Here is a 5,912-nt window from a genome sequence, read left to right as displayed (position 1 = left end):
GACATATTGTCTTGAAATAATACTGGAGTTTGACTTGGTTACAGATACTTCCCAATGAAGTAGGGAAGAATGGAAAAGAAACGAAGGAGAAAGCTGACTTCAGCTTGCTAACTCAGTACCTTGGGCATGATTTCCTAACCCGATTTTTGCACAAAAGGGAAGCACTTTCACCTGCTGGGAATAGGAAGGTGCCAATGTTCATGCCAGCGCTAGGAAACCTGCAAAATGCCATGTGGATTACGTCCTTCAAGAAGCCAGAAATTCATTGACCAGGCTCTTTACCTTCCTGAGAGTTTTGAAATATGGATGAAAAGTGAACTTCAAAAAGAAATGAAAAGTAATATTCAAAGTTAATTTTTTCAGTTAGGTAATCTTTATTTTCCACTTTTTTTTAAACCCTTGAATCCTTATTATCTGCTGCACTATCAGGTCATGATAAATGCCTTCTCACTGATAATTGAGAGAGTTTCCAGCCATTCAACATCTGGTTATAGAGTGCTACTCTGTCTCACCAGACGTGCCCTGGCTCCCAGAGGCTTTCTCAGAACCATGTGTTTAAGGGACTTTTGTGTAATGTGGTTTCTGTGTTTATCAGCAGTTCTGATACAGGAAAACTAAAAAGACTTTATGACCAAAATCCACATTAGATGAAAATAAATCAAAAAGGAGATAAGCAACAATGTGTGTGTCTGAACTGAGAATAAACAGGCATTTCCTATTTTTGTGGCAATTTATTTCTGCCACCCACATTATATTGGGCCATGACCTACAGGCAAGTCTGAAAAACGTATTGGGAGGCAAAACGGTGACCTAGATGAGAGAGACCCCAAATTCTTTCTACCCATCTACACTTTCCTTTGTGCTGTCATTCATGACAAAGTACTTGGGGAAGGAAAACAGTGGGAGGAGATGGGGCTGTGTACATTTATGTGGCAAAAGAAACACATGTTGGCTATGAGTGACATCATAGGATGGTAAGAAAAAAGAAACAGCCAGAGGATTCAGGAGATTTGTGTTCAGATCAGTTAATAGTGGGATGTTACCAAATACATAATACTGAGAATTAATTTCATTTTATAGAAAATGGGAATGATAATACAGAACTTTCAGAGTGATTTACAATAGATGTCTCTATTTTAGCTGTTATTAAATTGATACCAACTTACTGGGACCCCACCAAAAATGGAATGAAAACCTTTTCAGTCCCACACCATCTCCAAGATTAATTGCAGATTGAGCCATTGTGTGTCGTAGAGTTTTGGAAAGTAGATCCCTTGGCCTTAATTCCTCATCCATCTTAATACAGAAGTCCTACTGAAACCTCTTCAGCATCATAGCAGCACACAGCCTCCACAGACATGGCTGATGGTTGTGTGGAGTGGAGTGCATTGTGTTGGAAATGAATCCCTAAGGAAATTGAGAATTTTACCACTGAATGACCAACCACTGGCATCTCTTGTATACAGAGGCAAGTCCAAAAGCCATGCTGAAAACTTGTAGAAGCACTTATCAAATAAAACTGTCAACATTTGAAGCTATGATCTATCAACATTTTCTGCATCTAGGTTCATACACTTCTGGAGGTGCCACTGAAATCTCTCTAACTCTTTCTCAAAGAATTCTGTGCTCTTCCATGACACTGTATCAAAATGACTGTGATGGCACTCTTGAGTTCTGGGAAACAAATGAAGTAGGAAAGGCCAAGATCTAGGCTGTCGGGTGAATGGGGTACGGTTTTCAATGAAATTCTCATAGGACAACGAGAAGAATGAGCAGCTGCATTGCCATGATAGCAAAAGGAAAAAAAGCCTCAGAGCAGCTTTCTTAGACTCTTTCTCAACGTTGCAGTTTACAACGTCCTTAAGACTTTTAATAAGCCCCCATGAGCATCCTGCATTCCTTGAGAAACTCTATCAAGATTACCTATTAGCAGTCCCCCAAACGGTTGTCATCATCTGAGCTGACTCTTCTGCCTTGAATTTAACCGGCTCAGTATATACCCTTGGAAGTCTTTGTTTAACCAGGCATTGTGTTCTGGACCAGGTTGGTACATTCAAGACTCATCTGGGTTATGATTTGTTTCATAAAATTTTCTTCATCGCTTCCATCTTACTTAAAAGGCTGAAAGAAAGATCAACTCTTTGAGCTAGCTGATATTCACTAAACCCATTTGGCACTCATCTATCCTAAAGTTTGCTGAGAACAAGGAGCTTTTTAAAATTGAAAATCCCAAATGATGTGAAATCCCAACTTCATTATTTATTGAGTGAATATCAACTGAATGGTCTTATTCCACTAACTTCTGAATTCAGCCAGATTTTTCATCTATGGAAGCAATGGCTTTCCCTCTCTCGGCTCGTCTCTGATGTCTTCCTTTTGCTAAGCACTGTCAAGTTGGTTCCCTCCAGAATAACCGCATGACAACAGAATGAAGCACTGCCAGGTCCTGCACAACTCTCACAATTATTGTTGCAAGCTATTGTTGCTCCCATTGTGTCAACCCATCTTGCCCAGGGTTGTGCTCTTTTACACAGCCCTTCCACTTAGCCGAGCTTGATGTCCTACCCCAGGAACTGGCCTCTCCTGATAACACATCCAAAGCATATGACATGAAATCTGACCTTCCCCCGGTCAAAGGAGCATTCTGGCTGGACTACTTCACTTTTGATTATTCTTCTGGCAGTTCATGGTAATTTTGATTTCTTTGCCAGATTCATAATTCAACTTCATTATTTTTTTCCTTATTTAATGCCCAAATTTTTACATGCATATTAGTCTATTCAAAATACCATGACATGAATGAGTCACGTCTTAGTCTTCAAAGTATCATCCTTGTTTGTGCTTTTATATTTTAAAGGTGTCTAGTGCAGCCGATCTGTCCAATGCTATATGTCATTTGATTTCTTCCCTGCTGTTTCCATGAGCATTGATTGTGGATCCAATCAAGGTCAAATCCTTTAACAACTTGAATGTTTTCTCCGTTTATCATGATGTTATCTATTTATCCAGTTGTGAGAATTTGGGTTTTGTTTACCTTTTGGTGTAATCCCTACTGAAGGCTGTAGTTCTTGTTCTTCATCAGCATGTGCTTCAAGTCCTCCTCATTTTCAGCAAGCAAGGTTGTGTCATCTGCATATTACAGGTTGCTGATATGCCTTCCTCCAAGTCCTTTTCTGTGTTCTTTGAATTTCCAGCTTCTCTGATTATTTGCTCAGCATACGCATTGAATAAGTATAGTGAAAGGCTACAACCTGACACACATCTTTCCTGATTTTAAACAACTTAATACTCCCTGTTCTGTTTGAACCATTAACTCTTGGCCCATGTACAGGATCAAAATTTGCACAGTGAACTGTTCTGGAATGCCCATTCTTCTCAATGCTATTTACAGTATATTACGATCCACAGACAAATGTCTTTGCATAGTCAAGTCAATGCAAGTAAACATTTCTTAGTATTATCTGCTTTCAGTTAAGATCCATTTGATGTAAACAATGATATCCCTCCTTCCATGTCCTCTATTGCATCTTTATTGTATTCTGGCAACTCCCTACCAATATATTGCTGCATCTGTTTTTGAATTATATTCAGGAAAATTTTACTTGCAAATACCAGCAGGGTAACCCTAGGAGAGGAGGATTCAGTGGAGCGTACAGACTAGGAACAGACTATAAATTAGGAATAGGTCATCTGCTTCTGATAGTGCTGATAATTTCCATATTCTTTTTGTTCACTTTTCTATGGAATGGGTATAGATATGGATCTTTTTAGGTGGATTTTCCACGTAGCACTTCATCAGCTTGTTGAAGCATTTCATTTGGTATTTCAAATTTTCCTGAATCCTTAATGTTTGGCAATGCCTTCACTGCAACTTGGACTTCTTTTCTCAGAACCATTGATTCTTTAATAAAAATATCCCAACTTATTGTCATATAATTCACATATCACACAACTCAGTAATTTAATCATATCCAGAAGAGTTGTATAGGCATCACAACAATCAGTTGTAGAACATTTTCCTCATTCTAATACACATTGTTTGAGCTCCCCATTTCCCTACAGCCCGTGGTTCTTGATCCTATGCTACTGTTCAAATGGTTTAATGTAGATCGATTCTTTTTGTTTGATACAGTGACTCTATGAATTCAATCTTCTTTTGATGCTTCCTGCATTATTCAATATCTCCCCCTAGATATTGAGCTTCTCTAGCATCATTCCTCACAGCTTTAGTCAGCTTGATTCTTGTGTATTCCATCTGGTGCGGCCCACGGGTATTCGTCCATGTGCCACTGCTGATGTTTTTGAAAAAGGTATTTGCAATGAAGTAGTCTTTGGTCCTGCAAAAAAGTATCATGTGATCTCCAGTTTCATTTCTATCACCAAGCCTGTGTTTTCAACTATTGTTCCTTCCTCTGAATGTCAACGTTCATATTCCAATCACCAACAATAATCCACGCATCTTGATAGCATTTCTGATCACTTTCAGGCTGAAGAAGTTGGTAGAATTCTTCAGTCTTCATCATAGTTTTAGTGGTTGGTGTGTAAATTTGAATAATAGTTGTCTTAACTGGATATCTTTGCTATCGTGTAGATATCATCCTATCACAGACAGTAGATTAAAATGATAAACCTGACTTGAATGGTTAAAACCTTATCATTTGATCTCCCCCCTGATACACTTTGGGCTTGATCTGATTTTCAATATTTTCTGTTTTTTTAATTGGGGTTTATCTGTATTGCATTACGTCATTGTGAGTAGCCTTCTTGACTCTTTGCTATGAGCTTTATATGTTTTCAGTATATGAAACTCAGGATTGATGAGCCTATAGAAGACAGCAAATAGAATAATATCTCCTGGGGGGAGAGAAGGGGGGGGGCACAAAAAAGAGCTGATCTTAAGCAGTTCAAGAAGCAAGAAGATGTGTTAAAACTGATTTTGGTAGCAACTATGCAATACTACTTGTGATTGAACTATGGAATGATATGACGTCTGGATTAGCTCAGAGTAAAATGGTTTATAAATACATAAATGCCACTGGATTTGCCTTAGGATATGGGGAAGAAAAGGATCTTGAAATGTCCCTTTCAGTGATTAAAGTAATACCATTTCTCCTGACTTTGTTGTTTCTGGCATAGTGATTTGATTCGAAATGCCAGTAGCTGCCCATTTCAGCTCGCAAATACCTGGGCTATTGATCTATTTCCTTTTAGTCAACTTCCAATGTTCCTAGATTCAAATGTTTTTATATTCCATGTTGTGCTTATTAATAGATGCCTCTGCTGATTCTTCTCATTTTGAGTCAGGCTCCATTAGCAAATGAAGGTGAGGAAAGCTTTCCTCCATGCACATCATTGTGACTGACCCTACGTGGAGAAAGCAGCTCTCCCTCGGTTCCATTCTGTGAGCCCTCCAACCTGCAGGGCTCATCTTCTGACATAACACCTAGCAACATTCCCCGGCTATTCTGAAGGTTTTTAGTGGCTGATCTATTGGAGCGAACTGCTTCTTCCTACTTTGTAGTCTCTTCTTAGCCTGAAAGCTCCACTGAAACTTGTTCCCCTTGGGTGACCCTGCTGGTCTTGAAATGCCGTGGCATAGCATCCAGCATCAGAGCAACATGCAAGCCACCTCAGTAGAATAAACTGACAAACCAGTCATGGAAGATTTTCCTAATTTAACCTTTCACATCCCTTAAACTACTTGGTCCATTTTTAAAATGCTTAATGTTTGTGGCATGGTTTTCCCATGAACTTGCTGCAAAGTTTCAATGATAGGAGAAAAATCCACTTGAATTTTGTTGAAAATTTGATCTTAGACTTGACCTCAGAATCATTTTTACCCAAGTCACAAAAAGTCTCCTTTTTGATAAGGCACCTGTGATAATTAAGGATTCTTGTGCCAACCTGAACCG

This window comes from Echinops telfairi, unplaced genomic scaffold (assembly GCF_000313985.2).
Source record: "Echinops telfairi isolate 266 unplaced genomic scaffold, ASM31398v2 ScPeMD7_7;HRSCAF=31, whole genome shotgun sequence".
Taxonomy (NCBI): domain Eukaryota; kingdom Metazoa; phylum Chordata; class Mammalia; order Afrosoricida; family Tenrecidae; genus Echinops; species Echinops telfairi.
The sequence above is the reverse complement of the archived record's forward strand: the minus strand, read 5'-3'. Positions refer to the sequence as shown.